Source organism: Urtica dioica, chromosome 4, assembly GCF_054948205.1.
Source record: "Urtica dioica subsp. dioica isolate 48M chromosome 4, U.dioica_male_clone48M_v1_H2, whole genome shotgun sequence".
Classification (NCBI taxonomy): domain Eukaryota; kingdom Viridiplantae; phylum Streptophyta; class Magnoliopsida; order Rosales; family Urticaceae; genus Urtica; species Urtica dioica.
This window is the reverse complement of record NC_142759.1, coordinates 38,916,383-38,933,037: the sequence shown is the minus strand read 5'-3', so window position 1 is coordinate 38,933,037 and position 16,655 is coordinate 38,916,383.

The window sequence follows — 16,655 nt, the reverse complement described above, 5'->3', positions numbered from 1 at the left end:
AGATCCACGCGACCGGTGCCAGGCCCGCACAGCGGCTCCCGGCCGGCCAAGTGCCGTCCGGCCAGCTCCCGGCCGGCGGCCGCCCGGCGTATGACCGGCCCAAGGCCGGCGCTGGCCAAGGCCGGCTGGCCAAGGCCGGCGCTCCAAGGCCGGCCCTCCACGGCCGGCGCCCCAAGGCCGGCCCTCCACGGCCGGCGCCCCAAGGCCGGCGCTGGCCAAGGCCGGTGCTCCAAGGCCGGCCCTCCACGACCGGCGCCCCAAGGCCGGCGCTGGCCAAGGCCGGCGCTCCAAGGCCGGCCCTCCACGGCCGGCGCCCCAAGGCCGGCCCTCCACGGCCGGCGCCCCAAGGCCGGCCCTCCACGGCCGGCGCTCCAAGGCCGGCCCTCCACGGCCGGTGCTTCAAGGCCGGCCCTCCACGACCGGCGCCCCAAGGCCGGCGCTGGCCAAGGCCGGCGCTCCAAGGCCGGCCCTCCACGGCCGGCGCACCAAGGCCGGCCCTCCACGACCGGCGCCCCAAGGCCGGCCCTCCACGGCTGGCGCTCCAAGGCCGGCCCTCGGCAGAGGGGTTCCTCAAACACCTCTTGGCCGCCTATAAATACAAGGGTCCTTCCCTTGACCCAGGTAATCCGAACTTGGGTACTGAAACGCTGCCGAACTCGTACCTCGCTCATTTCTCTCAAGCTTTGGCCTCTAAACACCCCTAAAACCTCTATACTCCACCTCAATCACACTAATGTTGAGCGTCGGAGAGGTAAACAGGGGCACCCCCCCTGTTTCCCCTTTGTAGTTCACGTGTTCTCTACCCCTTTTCAGGTGCTCTGACGAACTCAAGGGACATCCACAGCTAAGGGACGACTCGGGACACCGGGTCCGACACGCTCGAGTCAAGACGAGACCACTTGGTCCGGCCTTGGGTCTAACCGTCTGCGACTCCTAAATCGTTGTCCGAAAAACAGCGACAATATTTTGGCGCTAGAAGGAGGGGATCTCTCGACCTTGGCGACACATCCCCTCTACCAGTCTTCTTCTCACTTCTACGACTCTCGAGAGATGAGTCGTAGCCCCGCCACCTCCGTGGGCGCCCGAGCGACTAGCTCGAGGGGCGACCTCCAAAGCTCCGCGCACCGTCTCGAAGGGCAACCTCATGATAATGAGAGCCAGCCCCGAGACCCGGCGAATGACCCCGAGGCCGCAGTCCGAGAGGACACGGCTCGAAGGCTCGCCGAACTCCTAGACCACCCCGGCGTCACCGGCGCGCTCATCGCCGACCTCCTCGACTCCAACAACGTCGGCGACATCAACCACGAGACCAACCTCGACCTCGCTATTCACGAAAGTGGACACGCGCGCACGCCTCCAAGGGGACACCCTCGGGCGGCCGCGTCAAAACGTCAACTTTCTGGTGAGCACGCACACGCGCCCTCGAGGGGACACCCTCGGGCGACCACGTCAAGGCATCAAAGCTCGCACAATGCCCGAGGACGCTCGACCTCGAGGTCCTGAAAGGGACGCTCCAAGCTCACCATCCGCGTCCAAAACCCTTGTGAAGGTGACGACGTCGATGGTCTCGGCCTCCGCCAAAGGCGTCGCCTGAGTGATGCGCCCTTAACAAGGGTGATAGGGACGGCCTCCGGAGACTTGAGAGACCGCCTCAACTCTCAAAGAAAGGATCCCGAGTTCGACTTGAGAGAAAAGCTCAACGCCCGACACGAGACCGCGATCATCTTGGGACAGCAACCACCCAACATTGATCGAGCACTCGATCAAGAACGCGCAGCCACGCTTGTGATACCGGCCGTTGGTCCCGAGTCACGAAGGAAAAGGCGCCGGAAAGGTCAAGTCCCTAACGACCACCCTTCTCCAGCCCCGAAGCAATCCTTCGTCCTGCTCAACACAACGCCCGACCGGATCCTGCGCTTACGCCGCGATGAGCTGGGAAGCCCCGCTCCACTCACAAAGGACCCCGCGAAGCGAGATCGAAGTCGGTTCTGCAAATACCACAAAGATCACGGGCACGCGACGGTCGAATGCAAGCAGCTCAAGAAGCGAATTGATTCCCTAATTCGAGTTGGGAATCTCAGGGAATTCGTCGCGTCTACTAGCAAGCCATGATGGTCGCGACTTCGACATTCACGACCGAACTCGATCGGCTTCGTGGTCACTTTCATTTCAAAAGTGTAATTTCCTTTTTTCAAAGAAGGCCAAGTGCCATGACAAGCTGTAATGACCCCCTTATTGCAATAAAGAGTTATTTCACACATGAAAAAATGCTATTGTATACCTCTAACGCGAGAGTTTCTCAACCTTTGTCTCACAAACGCAAGAAACTCGGGGGGCTAACAGTTACCAACGCTCAATCAAAACACTCAATCAAAAAACAATTCAACAACAACTCAAAAAATAAAAATAAGAGAGACTCTTCACATGTCTCCTCGAGATGAATTCATTCCTCGAGTCGAGCTACGAGTCCGTGAATCGACCGATACTCCTCGCGCCGACTCTTCACAAAACTCCTCGTGCAAGCTCTACGTGAGTCCTCGAGTCGAGTTCGAGTCCACGAGTCGACCAATACTCCTCGTTCCGACTCTTCGCATGCCTCCTCGAGATGAATTCATTCCTCGAGTCGAGCTCCGAGTCCGCGAGTCGACCGATACTCCTCGCGCCGACTCTTCACAAAACTCCTCGTGCAAGCTCTACGTGAGTCCTCGAGTCGAGTTCGAGTCCACAAGTCGACCAATACTCCTCGTTCCGACTCTACATGCCTCCTCGAGATGAATTCATTCCTCGAGTCGAGCTCCGAGTCCGCGAGTCGACCGATACTCCTCGCGACGACTCTTCGTGAAACTCCTCGTGCAAGCTCTAGAAGAGCCCTCGAGTTGAGTCCCAAGTCCACAAGCCAACTAACCACTCCTCTTGCAGGCTTTACATGAGTCCTCGAGTTGAGTCCCAAGTCCACAAGCCAACTAACCACTCCTCTTGCAGGCTTTACATGAGTTCTCGAGTTGAGTCCCAAGTCCACAAGCCAACTAACTATTCCTCGTGCAGGCTCTACATGAGCCCTCGAGTTGAATCTTGAGTTCACGCTCGCCGCCCAGCTCGTCGGCCGAAAGGCAACGAGTTACAAATGGGTTCAAGGCCTGCGTCCGCTGGGCGTATCTGGTCAAGCCAGCGTCCACGGGAAACCTCGCCACACAAATGTGGCATCGCGCTCGCCGCCCAGCTCGTCGGCCAATAGGCAACGAGTTACAAATGGGTTCAAGGCCTGCGTCCGCTGGGCGTATCTGGTCAAGCCAGCGTCCACGGGAAACCTCGCCACACAAATGTGGCATCGCGCTCGCCACCCAGCTCGTCGGCCAATAGGCAACGAGTTACAAATGGGTTCAAGGCCTGCGTCCGCTGGGCGTATCTGGTCAAGCCAGCGTCCACGGGAAACCTCGCCACACAAATGTGGCATCGCGCTCGCCGCCCAGCTCGTCGGCCGACAGGCAACGAGTTACAAATGGGTTCAAGGCTTGCGTCCGCCAGGGCGTATCTGGTCAGGCCAGCGTCCACGGGAAACCTCGCCACACGAATGTGGCATCGCGCTCGCCGCCCAGCTCGTCGGCCGACAGGCAACGAGTTACAAATGGGTTCAAGGCTTGCGTCCGCCAGGGCGTATCTGGTCAAGCCAGCGTCCACGGGAAACCTCGCCACACAAATGTGGCATCGCGCTCGCCGCCCAGCTCGTCGGCCGACAGGCAACGAGTTACAAATGGGTTCAAGGTCTGCGTCCGGAATAAAGACGCGCAAATCGATTATGCCTTCGTTGGCAGGTCGAGAACATAAGACGCGCACCAAACGACAAAGACGTGCAAATCGATTATGCCTTCGTTGGCAAGTCGAGAAAAGTAAGACGCGCACGATACAACAAAGACGTGCAAATCGATTATGCCTTCGTTGGCAAGTCGAGAAAAGTAAGACGCGCACAAAGTGACAAAGACGTGCAAATCGATTATGCCTTCCTTGGCAAGTCGATAAAAGTAAGACGCGCACAAAGCGACAAAGACGTGCAAATCGATTATGCCTTCGCTGGCGAGTCGAGAACATAAGACGCGCACAACACGAAAAAGACGCGCAAATCGATTATGCCTTCGTTGGCAAATCGAGAACATAAGACGCGCACAACACGACAGAGACGCGCAAATCGATTATGCCTTCGTTGGCAAATCGAGAACATAAGACGCGCACAACACGACAAAGACGTGCAAATCGATTATGCCTTCGTTGGCAAATCGAGAACATAAGACGCGCACAACACGACAAAAAAGACGTGCAAATCGATTATGCCTTCGTTGGCAAATCGAGAAAAGTAAGACGCGCACAAAACAAAAAAGACGTGCAAATCGATTATGCCTTCGTTGGCAAATCGAGAAAAATAAGACGCGCACAACACAAAAAGACGTGCAAATCGATTATGCCTTCGTTGGCAAATCGAGAAAAGTAAGACGCGCACAAAACGAAAAAGACGTGCAAATCGATTATGCCTTCGTTGGCAAATCGAGAAAAGTAAGACGCGCACAAAACAAAAAAGACGTGCAAATCGATTATGCCTTCGTTGGCAAATCGAGAAAAGTAAGACGCGCACAAAACGAAAAAGACGCGCAAATCGATTATGCCTTCGTTGGCAAATCGAGAAAAGTAAGACGCGCACAAAACAAAAAAGACGTGCAAATCGATTATGCCTTCGTTGGCAAATCGAGAAAAGTAAGACGCGCACAAAGCAAAAAAGACGTGCAAATCTGTTATGCCTTCGTTGGGAAATCGAGAAAAGTAAGACGCGCACAAAACAATGAAGACGTGCAAATCGGTTACGCCTTCGTTGGCAAATCGAGAAAAGTAAGACGCGCACAAAACAATGAAGACGTGCAAATCGATTGTGCCTTCATGGGCGAATCGAGAAAAGTAAGACGCGCACGACACAATAAAGTCGTGCTAATCGGTTATGCCTTCGTTGGCAAGTCGAGAAAATAAGACGCGCACGACACAATAAAGTCGTGCTAATCGATCACGCCCTCATTGGCAGATCGAGAAAATAAGCCACGCACGATCGACCCGAAACAAAAGGCCGTCCCTCGCAACGCACAAAGGCCGTCCCTCGCGACGCGCGAGGGCCATTCCTCATGACACGAACCCGAGAGCGTTCATCCCGCACCCGTATAAAGGCGTAGATTTTGAGTTTCCACTCGATCTACGCTCGACCGGAAACTCGGGGGGCTAATGTTGTCGGTCCGTCTCGGACCGACGAGAACTAAGGCATCGCTTAGATCCACGCGACCGGTGCAAGGCCCGCACAGCAGCTCCCGGCCGGCCAAGTGCCGTCCGGCCAGCTCCCGGCCGGCGGCCGCCCGGCGTATGACCGGCCCAAGGCCGGCGCTGGCCAAGGCCGGCTCTCCAAGGCCGGCGCTGGCCAAGGCCGGCGCTCCAAGGCCGGCCCTCCACGGCCGGCGCCCCAAGGCCGGCCCTCCACGGCCGGCGCCCCAAGGCCGGCGCTGGCCAAGGCCGGTGCTCCAAGGCCGGCCCTCCACGACCGGCGCCCCAAGGCCGGCGCTGGCCAAGGCCGGCGCTCCAAGGCCGGCCCTCCACGGCCGGCGCCCCAAGGCCGGCCCTCCACGGCCGGCGCTCCAAGGCCGGCCCTCCACGGCCGGCGCTTCAAGGCCGGCCCTCCACGACCGGTGCCCCACGGCCGGCGCTGGCCAAGGCCGGCGCTCCAAGGCCGGCGCCCCAAGGCCGGCCCTCCACGACCGGCGCCCCAAGGCCGGCCCTCCACGGCCGGCGCCCCAAGGCCGGCCCTCCACGGCCGGCGCTCCAAGGCCGGCCCTCCACGGCCGGCCCTCGGCCAAGGGGTTCCTCAAACACCTCTTGGCCGCCTATAAATACAAGGGTCCTTCCCTTGACCCAGGTAATCCGAACTTGGGTACTGAAACGCTGCCGAACTCGTACCTCGCTCATTTCTCTCAAGCTTTGGCCTCTAAACACCCCTAAAACCTCTATACTCCACCTCAATCACACTAATGTTGAGCGTCGGAGAGGTAAACAGGGGCACCCCCCCTGTTTCCCCTTTGTAGTTCACGTGTTCTCTACCCCTTTTCAGGTGCTCTGACGAACTCAAGGGACATCCACAGCTAAGGGACGACTCGGGACACCGGGTCCGACACGCTCGAGTCAAGACGAGACCACTTGGTCCGGCCTTGGGTCTAACCGTCTGCGACTCCTAAATCGTTGTCCGAAAAACAGCGACAACAGAACGAAATGCAAGAAGGATTTACGATTCCTATCGAACAAAAACACGATTGCGTTATGAGAGTCGGAGAGGCCGCAAGGTTATTTCGTCATGAGATATACAACGATCTACTCAAAGACATAATCAACGAACCAATCGCCTTAAAGAGACCGGCTTGTATTTTGAAATACTATACAAGTATCACCGAAGAAGATTGGATAGCATTTGTTGAGTATAGGCGAACCGAAATGTTCAAACAAACATCGGAACATGGGAAATCAAATATCGGAAAAAGTGTGTACAAATCTCGAACGGGCCGAAATGGATATCGAAAGCTTGATCAAGAAAAGGTTAGATTCATTTTTTTCTTTTAGTTATTTCAAATGTTGCAATTATTTTTTAATTTATTATATAATTACTTATTACTAGCATGACGAAACGGGGGAATGGCCTACGAAAGAGGAACTTTGGATTGACTCGCGAATGAAAGACGTAGATAACTACAAGGATGAGAAAGACAAATTGATGGGAGAAAAAATCGTAAGTTCTTTACCTTTGTTATAACAATTAACCTTGTAATTTTATTTTCAAATAATTTTATTTGTAGAAAATGTTATCCCAACAAGCATCGCAAGGGACATGGTTGCCGGAATCGGGAAAGAGTGTTTTGCAAGAAGCTTTGGGAACGTCGCGAGTTTGCGGTCAATCCAAACACACGTCGCGTTTTAAGTATTTTGTTCCTCCAACGCCCAACGAAGAAGTAATGAAGATGCGTCGGGAAATGAGCGAGTTAAAGTCTTTGGTGATGAAGGCCTTCGGTGGAAATGGTAGCATTAATGTCGAGTCGCCTAGTGTCGAGCAAGTGGAAGGGAATCTCAACGCGAAGGTTGTTGATAAAGAGATGGCAAATGTTGAAGAACACGTCAATGAAGCGGTCTCTTTAGGTATGTTTAATTTTTTTTATCTATTTATTAAAGATAAATGTTTTGGTATTAAGTTATTGATAAAATTCTTGATTCGCTTAGAACACGACGATGTTGATAATCGTCCGAAGATCGATCCTATCATTGTTGATGATCGTCCGAAGATCGATCCTATTGTTGTGGAAAAACCCAATAGTGTTCGTGCTAGTTGCTCTTTGAATCCAACCACGCCGGTGACACCGAGTTCGGATGAAAGCGTCGAGTGTCTTCTTTTCATTGATGACACCGAGTTTGGAGGCACAATTCATGTTGCAAATGGGCGAGCGTACATGAATGGAGGCGTAGTTCATTTCTCACCTTTGGAGGAAGGAAATTTACGCGTGGCCGTTTTGGGGGTTTTGATTAAAAAAGCAAAATTGCCAATTCCCACCGAAGAAGCTCAAACCGTTGAAGATGCTATAGGCGGGTTTGTCTCGTGGCCAAAGAGACTCATGGAAATGGACTCGGGAATAGAGAGTCGCGGTCCGGTTGTCAAACAACTCTCAAAGCTCGGTTTTGAGAGTGAAGCTAGCATCGATGATGCTAAGAAGATTACGTACAAGGTGATTAATCCCAAGTATCGATTGCTCGCTCAACATGCCAACAAAGTAATGTTACCGGAAGGGGATGTGATTATGGTCGATGTTAGTCCAAGTCTCGCGGCTATCCCGATTCCTGTGTCATTTGAAGACATTTCCGATTTTTTGCAATACTTGGAAATTGGCGCGGGGAGCATAACGGTTTATATGGAGTAAGAGTTTTCTTTATATGCGTTTTTTAATATCATTATTCAATATTTAGTGTTTTGATCAACTAAATATTTGTTTGTCATAGCTATCTACGCTCGAGGCTAGAAAACGCGAAGAAGACTCGAAATTATTGTTTTATAAATCCGAGCTTAAGTTCGTATATCGAAAATGACGACGAGGAGGCTTATTTGTCAAAACGAGTCGAGGACGTTGGAAACGTGGTACGAGATTGCAAATTTGGTGAATTAGTTTTGATGCCGTATAACAAAGGTGCGCATTGGATGCTCGTTGTCCTCGACCTTTGGAGAAATAGCGCTATGTTCTTTGACCCGTTGAGAAATAAAATCCCAATCGATTTAAATCGATTGATAAAAAGGTAATATTTTGATTTCTTAAATAATTTTCATTATAAATCGTTCTAGATGTTTTTTCTCTTATAATCTCCGTGTTATATAGGGTTCTTGTTTATTTCAAGCTCGAGCATCAAAACGCCCATAGTAACGGGCAATCAACGTACATCAAGGCTTGGGACGCTCCGAGACAAACGGGAAACACGGAATGCGGGTATTTTGTCATTTCTTATATGCGTGATATAGTCGTAGGAGGTGTAGGAAAATTAGAAAATAAGAAATCCTATACAAAGGAGGATTTAGAGAGAGTTAGGGAAGAATGGGTAAGTTATGTACAAACATTTATTAACTATGATGATTAGCTAGTTTTTTTGAAGATGTATATATTAGATTTTGAATGTTTTTAAGATGAGGATATTTGAAGATGAATGTATATATTAGATATTTTTTGTATTGAAGATTATTTTCAGGTGCTAGTATCGTGTAAAAAACAGATTCTGGATTGAAAATAAATGATTCTCGCCGCGGCGAACTTTTTTTCTCGCCGCGGCAAGTAATTCGAGCCGCGGCGGGAAATATTATTCGCCGCGGCGAGACAAGATACCGAGAGCAGGCAAATTAGAAATCTTAGTCTCGCCGCGGCGAGATTTTTTCTTCGCCACGGCGAGGTTTTAAAAAGAAATTCATCCCCTTCCTACAACGCATAATAATCCGTTGTAGAATAATCTCGCCGCGGCTAAGATTTGACTTCGCCGCGGCGAATTTCTCGCCGCGGCGAAGTGTATTATTCGCCGCGGCGAGTTGATTCTACAACGGATTATTATCCGTTGTAGAATGTTCTCGCCGCGGCGTGGAACGTACCTCGCCGCGGCAAATAACTCGCCGCGGCGACGTATATTTCGCGCCGCGGCGACGTGCTTCTACAACGGATTGAAGATCCGTTGTAGAATATGTCGCCGCGGCGCGAATTATACGTCGCCGCGGCAAGATGTTTGAAAATGTTTAAAAATTACACAATGGATTCAACCCGTTGTAGAAGCTTCTACAACGCTTAAGAATCCGTTGTAGAAGCTTAGTTTCTACAACGGATAATTAAGCGTTGTAGAAAGCTGTTGGATTCTACAACGGATTTTTAAGCGTTGTAGAAGCTTCTACAACGCAGGATTCTACAACTGTTTTTAAGCGTTGTAGAATCCTATTTTTGTAGTAGTGACAACTATAAATACCCCCCCCCCCCTTGGGGAAGGAAAAAGGGCCCCGGTTTTTGGACACAACTTACATCCTGGTTGACGCCAACAACACTTCTCTTCTCTCGAGAACTCTCTCTCGCCCTCTTGTGACATTTCCAAGAGCGCGCACTCCTCCTCCTCCCTCCCACGAGAGGGAGCGCGCTCCTCTTCTGCGACCCGAGCTTCTGCGGTACACACCGCTCTCCCGCTTCTTGGCCCTTGAGCTAGAACTCCGAGCTACGAGCACGCGACCCCTCTAAAGCCTTCACTAGAAGCTACGAGCCGGGTCCTACTCTAAAGCCTTGGATTCCCAAAGCCACTGAGCCCAAGATTGCCCCCAATACACAAATTGAACTACGTTCTGACCTGATCCCGACTAAAGGGTACGTAGGCAACCAACCTTTGGCACGGTCACACCCCCCAAAACACACCTCAGGGTCTGGAGGGTGCAGCTCGGTCTACGAGCTCCCATTTTTTGCCCGGGTGCGATCACTTGGTCCGGCCTTGGATCGAACCGCCCGAGGTATTTAATCGTTGTTCATTTTCGTGCGACAACATTTTGGCGCTAGAGGGAGGGGACTTCCCGACTTACCCAGCCCGAAATCCCTTCTACAGCTCGACCCCTTTCTTCTCGACTCGAGAAAGACATGAGTGGTCAATCACCCGTTCGTTATGAGGGAGTGAATAACCCTGAAAACGTAACCGCGGTGAAGAAATACTTACTGCGCTCCCGAGCGCAAGGCGACGAGGAGTCTCTTGACGACGAGAACCACACTCCCTCGCCCCCTCCTCTTCAGGACAGCCGGGACGACCGCATCCTTGAAATGGAGGAGAAAATCCGCCAACTGAAGATAGCCAATGGAAGGTACCACTGCCAACTGGCGGGCAAGGCACCTGCACACGGGGCCCCCCACGGGGAATCTGAGCACCTCATGGACGAGGGACATGATTATGACCCCGACTATGAAGGTTGGAAATTTTGGAAAACGTCGAGACTTCTCTCACCAAAGACGGGGAACCCCCTGTTGAGATCGAAGCCGGTCCGTCGAAAACAAAAGCAATACCGATCTCCTCTCAAGAAGAGACCTCCCGACGTTCAGCCCATGAACGACTCGGTCAAAGAGGCAATGTCAGGGAAGGTACAACGACTCGGCGAGTAAGGCGTGTGGCTCGAAGCTCACGCCCCCATACTGCCGGGCCAGATCTTAAAGATCAACTTACCGCCCAACGAAACGACCGTGGCGAAGACCTCCGGGAGAGGCTGAGCGCTCGTAAGGGTCATAACCCTACAGCCCCGATCAATGGGGACCCTCGCACGGCTCAAGGGTCGAACGAAAGGTGACATGTGACTCCCCCTGAACAAGGAGTGACCCCCAACACTGGCCTCGACGTCGTCACCATGATTCACAATCTTCGTAATGAGGTGCGTGACCTGCGTGAAGGCGGCTTGGCCGGTGATACACACGGGGTCGTGGAAGAACATTCCTCTCCCTTCACCGCCCAAATCCTTGCTGAGGTGTGCACGGAAAACTTCAAACTTCCGAATCTCCCTCCATACAATGGGAAATCTGATCCCACGTATCACATCCAACATTACGAAACTTGGATGATGATGCAGGGCGTCTCACCTGGGGCTCTATGCCAAGCTTTTAGTCTTACCCTCACCGGACCCGGTTTCGAGTGGTTTAAGAATTTAAGACCAGGAAGCGTCCAATCATTCAAAGACCTGAAGGACATGTTCCTAGCACGATTTGCTACATCCATGGTCCAAAAGAAGACCAAGATATACTTATGGTCGATCAGGCAAGAGAATAACGAGTCCTTGAGACAGTATCTCACCCGATTCACCGCAGAATCAAATAAGGTTGACCGCTTTGACGACAGTGATGCAATTACGGCCATCATCGAGGGCTTGCGCACTGGAGACTTCTTAAAGTCCGTCGTCGGCAGAGTCCCTTCTGCGATGGCCAAGTTAATGAGCCTAGCCAAAACCTTTATGGGGTTGGAAGATTACCTCGAAGGCCGCAGGAGCAGCGGCCAAAGCTCCCGCCGTCGGGATGAGTCTGGCAACGAGCCTGGCAACCCCCGTAAGAGGATAAACAAGGGAGGAAAAGCTACCGACAGCCGACCCCCTATGTTTCAAAAGCCGCGTCTTGCGAGCAATTTTAGAGACTACTCGGGTTACACTCCCTTGAACGCCCCGGTAGAGCAATTCTACGCTGTGGCGCGTGACAAGTTCGTCGCTCCGGCTCCAATAAGGGGCAATCCCGCATCTCGCGACCGGTCCCGTTATTGTGAGTTTCACCAGGATTACGGTCACACGATCGTTCAATGCTTCCATCTTAGGAAACAAATTGAGACATTATTCCAGAAGGGAGAGCTCAAAGAGTTCGTCCTTCGCTTGGTAGGAGCGGCAGCCCCCGCCGGCAACAGGCCGCAGCCTGAGAAAGGTGGAGGGACCAACGCAAACACCGACCGCACAACGGTCACAGCTACGGCTGATGCGCAACTCCACGTCGTCACCACCATCCTTGGTGGCTTGCAAGACGGGGACTCGGCCCGGCAAAGGAAAAAGTTCCTCTGAGCTGCCTCTCAAGAAGGCCTTGCCGGGCAGGTTAACCTCACGTACGAGGAACCTCCGTCCGTACCTCACGAGACGATACAGTTCACCAATGAAGAGGCCAAGCAAGTTGTGCACCCGCACAATGACGCTATAGTCCTCAAGGCCCAGGTGGCCAACAACTTGGTAAAAAGAGTTCTTATTGATAACGGCAGCGCAGCCGATATAATCTTTAAGACCACCCTCGAACGCATGAAGCTCGGGGGGCTCCGCCCTGTCCCGACTCAAACCCCTCTGTTTGGGTTCAAGGGAGAAAAGGTCATGACTGAAGGAATCATTGATTTACCAGTCACCTTCGGAACTACCGGAGGCATCGAGGTCGTTCACATGGTCCCCTTTCTTGTGGTCGACCAGGAGTCGCCCTACAATGTTATCATTGGGCGACCCACGTTGAACAGACTAAGGGCTATCACGTTCACTTATCAGCTGCTAGTGAAATTCCCCACCGAAGAGGGAATTGGCGTCATGGCCGGTGATCAAACCCAAGCGAGGATATGCTACGTCCAAGGCGTGGACGACAAGCCCGCTGAAAAAAGGGTTAACACGATCTACCAACTGGAAGACGACTACCCGTGTGATCAGAAAGACGCACGGCAACTCGGGGAATTAGACCCCCGCGACGATATCGAGAGGTTGAAAGTTGACACCCCCGATGATCTCACTTCGATCGTTCTCGACGAAGCTAAACCTGACCAGGTTGTGAAGATCGGTGCACAACTCCCTCTCACCATCAAAACTCAACTCGCGTCCTTCCTTCGGGAGTTTAAGGATGTCTTTGCATGGACACATGCAGACATGCCCGGCATAGACCCCGATGTGATTGTGCACCGATTGAATGACGATAAAACTATCGCTGAAAAGGTACAAGCTAGACGTGTGTTCAACCCCGAACGATACCTAGCGATAAACGAGGAAGTCGAAAAACTTCTCACCGATGGTTTCATCCGAGAAGCCAAGTACCCAAAGTGGGTGGTCAATGTGGTCATGGTCAAAAAGCCTTACGGGAAGTGGCGCATTTGCATAGATTACAAAGATCTTAACAAAGCCTGCCCAAAAGATTGCTTTCCACGCCCGCGCATCGAAAAACTGGTCGACGCAACGGCAGGACATGAACTCCTAAGTTTCATGGACGCCTACTCGGGCTATAACCAGATACGAATGCACGAGCCCGATCAGATCAAGACAACCTTTGTCACTGATCGCGGCCTCTACTGCTACAAGGTCATGCCTTTCGGCCTTAAGAATGCAGGAGCTACTTACCAACGATTGGTAAACCGGATCTTCGCCGACCTAATCGGCAAGACCATGGAAGTATACGTGGACGACATGCTCGTTAAAAGCCTACTGGCTACCAATCACGTAGATAACCTGAGGGAGATGTTCATAATCTTCCGTCGGTACAAAATGAAGCTCAACCCCAACAAATGCGTGTTCGGGGTCGAGTCCGGGAAGTTCCTAGGCTACATAGTTAGCCGTCGAGGTATCGAAGCGAACCCCGAGAAAATCAAGGCACTCCTTGACATGAAGTCTCCGCGATGTGTCAAGGAAGTCCAAAGTCTGACCGGTCGGATTGCCGTCCTCTCACGTTTTGTGGCCAAAGCAACCGACAGGTGTCAACCGTTCTTCAAAGCAATAAAGAAGACGGACGGCTTTGAATGGACGGACGAGTGCGAGAAGGCCTTTCAAGAAATGAAGGTCTACTTCGGGACACCGCCGTTCCTCTCCAAGCCAAAGGAAGGCGAGACGCTCTACGTCTACCTCGCCGTCTCCGAACGAGCCGTAAGCGCTGTGCTGATCCGTGAAGAAGATAGGGCTCAATGGCCCATCTTCTACGTAAGCAAAGCCCTACTTGACGCCGAAACGCGTTATACAGAGATAGAGAAGCTCTCTCTCGCTCTCGTCGTAGCCGCCAAGAAGCTACGCCCCTACTTCAAGGCTCACCCAATTGTTATCCGAACAGGACACCCCATCGGTAAAGCTCTTCAAAAGGGAACATCGACTCGCATGGCGATCTGGTCCCAAGAATTGAGCGAGTACGGGATTGAGTTTCATCCGAGGCCGGCAATAAAGGCTCAAGCCTTAGCCGATTTCGTGGCAGAATTCTCCTACACTCCCGACATGGGAAGAGCAGAAGATGACTCGACCGACAACTTGTCGGCTCGAAAGAAAAGGGTCGACCCTACGGGTCCCATCTGGGAATTACACGTAGACGGAGCATCTAATGCCCAGGGAGCAGGCGCCGGTGTGATTCTAACAAATTCCGACCGGGAAAAGTTACGCTACGCCCTCCACTACGGATTCCAGGCCTCCAATAATGAGGCCGAGTACGAAGCCCTCATAGTAGGGCTAGAGCTCGCCCAAAAGCTCAACGTACAGAATTTACGAATACACTGTGACTCGCAGCTGATCGTAAATCAAGTTAAAGGCAACTACGTTGCCAAAGAACCTAACATGATCGCCTACTTGGCAATGACAAATGCCAAGCTAGATGCCTTCTCCTAGTTCGAGATCATCCAGATCCCACGAGAACATAACTCCGAGGCTGATGCCTTAGCTCTCCTCGTATCCGGTATCACCGAAGATGGGTTGGGAACTATCCCAATCGAGTCTCTCTTGCGACCATCCGTCGCACGTGACGAGGTTGGAACGATTGAGAGCGCCATCCATCCAACTTGGATGACTCCGCTTACGGACTTCTTACGAAGAGGGGTACTTCCCGAAGACCGCAAAGAAGCCGAAAGGCTAAAAGCCCTCGCATCCAAATACGTGTTGAGAGGCGAAGCCTTATACAAGCGCGGGTATTCAACCTCGCTGCTCCGATGTCTCAACAGCGTCGAGTCGACCAAGGTCCTCCGCGAGATCCACGAAGGCCTCGGCGGGAACCACGCCGCTGGGAGGTCCCTCGCGCTCAAAGCGCTTCGACAAGGCTATTTCTGGCCAACAATGAAAAAAGACGCCTTCGACTGGGCTAGAAAGTGCGACAAGTGTCAACGTTTCTCCAACGTTCCACGTCAGCCGCCATCTCCCCTGAGTAGCATCGTTGTTCCACGCTCCTTCGCAAAATGGGGCGTAGACATTATCGGCAAGATTCCCAAAGCCCCGAGGTATACGAATACGCCATCGTCGCTATCGACTACTTCACTAAGTGGGTCGAAGCCGAGCCTCTGGTCAAGATCACTGAGGCCAACACTACAAACTTCATCTGGAAGTCCATAATATCACTGAGGCCAACACTACAAACTTCACTAAGTGGCATCCCCGCGTCGATCGTGACCGATAACGGCGCGCAGTTCGACAACGCGAGGGTTAGAGATATCTGCGCCCAGTTAGGGATAAGCAAGACATTCTCATCCCCGCGACATCCACAGGCTAATGGCCAAGTGGAGGCCGTCAACAAGATGATTAAAGGCAACCTCAAGAAAAAGCTCGAAGCCAAAAAAGGTGCCTAGGCTGAGGAATTGCCTTTCATCCTATGGGCCTATCGAACGACCATATAGAGTTCGACAAGTCATACACGACGGAACCTACTACATCGAACACACGAACGGAACTCCAATCCGGCACCCGTGGAATGCCGAGCACTTGAGGCAGTACCACCAGTGACCAAGTCTCCCCATTTATTGCTCTGATTTCCCTTATTCAATAAGGCCTACGCGCCACTGTTCAAGGATGTTCTCTGTTAGCAAAACGTAATAAAAAATAAAGTTTGCGGTCTTTTCACCCACTTTATCACAGTTTTTAGTCATCATGGCACGACCTGTAAACTAAAAACTCGGGGGGCTACGGGTCCTGAGACGTACACTCGAGAAATTACGGCATAAAAAAAAAAAAAAAAACCTTAAGCCCCCCACTCACGGGATACAAAGGCTTAAGAAGCTCGGGCCCCGAAGGCTTATCAGGCATACGGATCCGAGAAAAGACGTCGGCCTAACGCGACGCAAAAATTCGGTTGCTCAACCCACGAGCTCAAAGACGTTAGCCTAACCCAACGCAAAAGGCCTAAGTCCCCCACGGGGATACAGACTTAGGAAGCTCGGACCCCGACGCCCCTTCGTGCATACGGGTTCGAGTAAAACGTCGGCCTTCCCGGCGTGCCGTAAGACACGTAAAGGCACAGGTGAAAGACGTATTCCGAGACGCATGTAAGTCGCGTAAAGGCGCTGCCTCAAACCCAAAAAAGGCCAAATTTGAGCCAAACAAAGGTTCGCTAGCCTCAGGACACGAACACCAAAAGACGCCGGCCTAACCCGGTGCGATATGGTTTGAGTAAAAGACGCCGGCCTAACCCGGCGCACCCGTTTTCCCTCACTCCAGGGTGAGCGGGCCCAAAAGACGCCGGCCTAACCCGGCGCACCCGTGTTCGCTCACTCCAGGGTAAGCGGGCCCAAAAGACGCCGGCCTAACCCGGCGCAACCGCGTTCGCTCACTCCAGGGTGGGCGGGCCCAAAAGACGCCGGCCTAACCCGGCGCAACCGCGTTCGCTTGC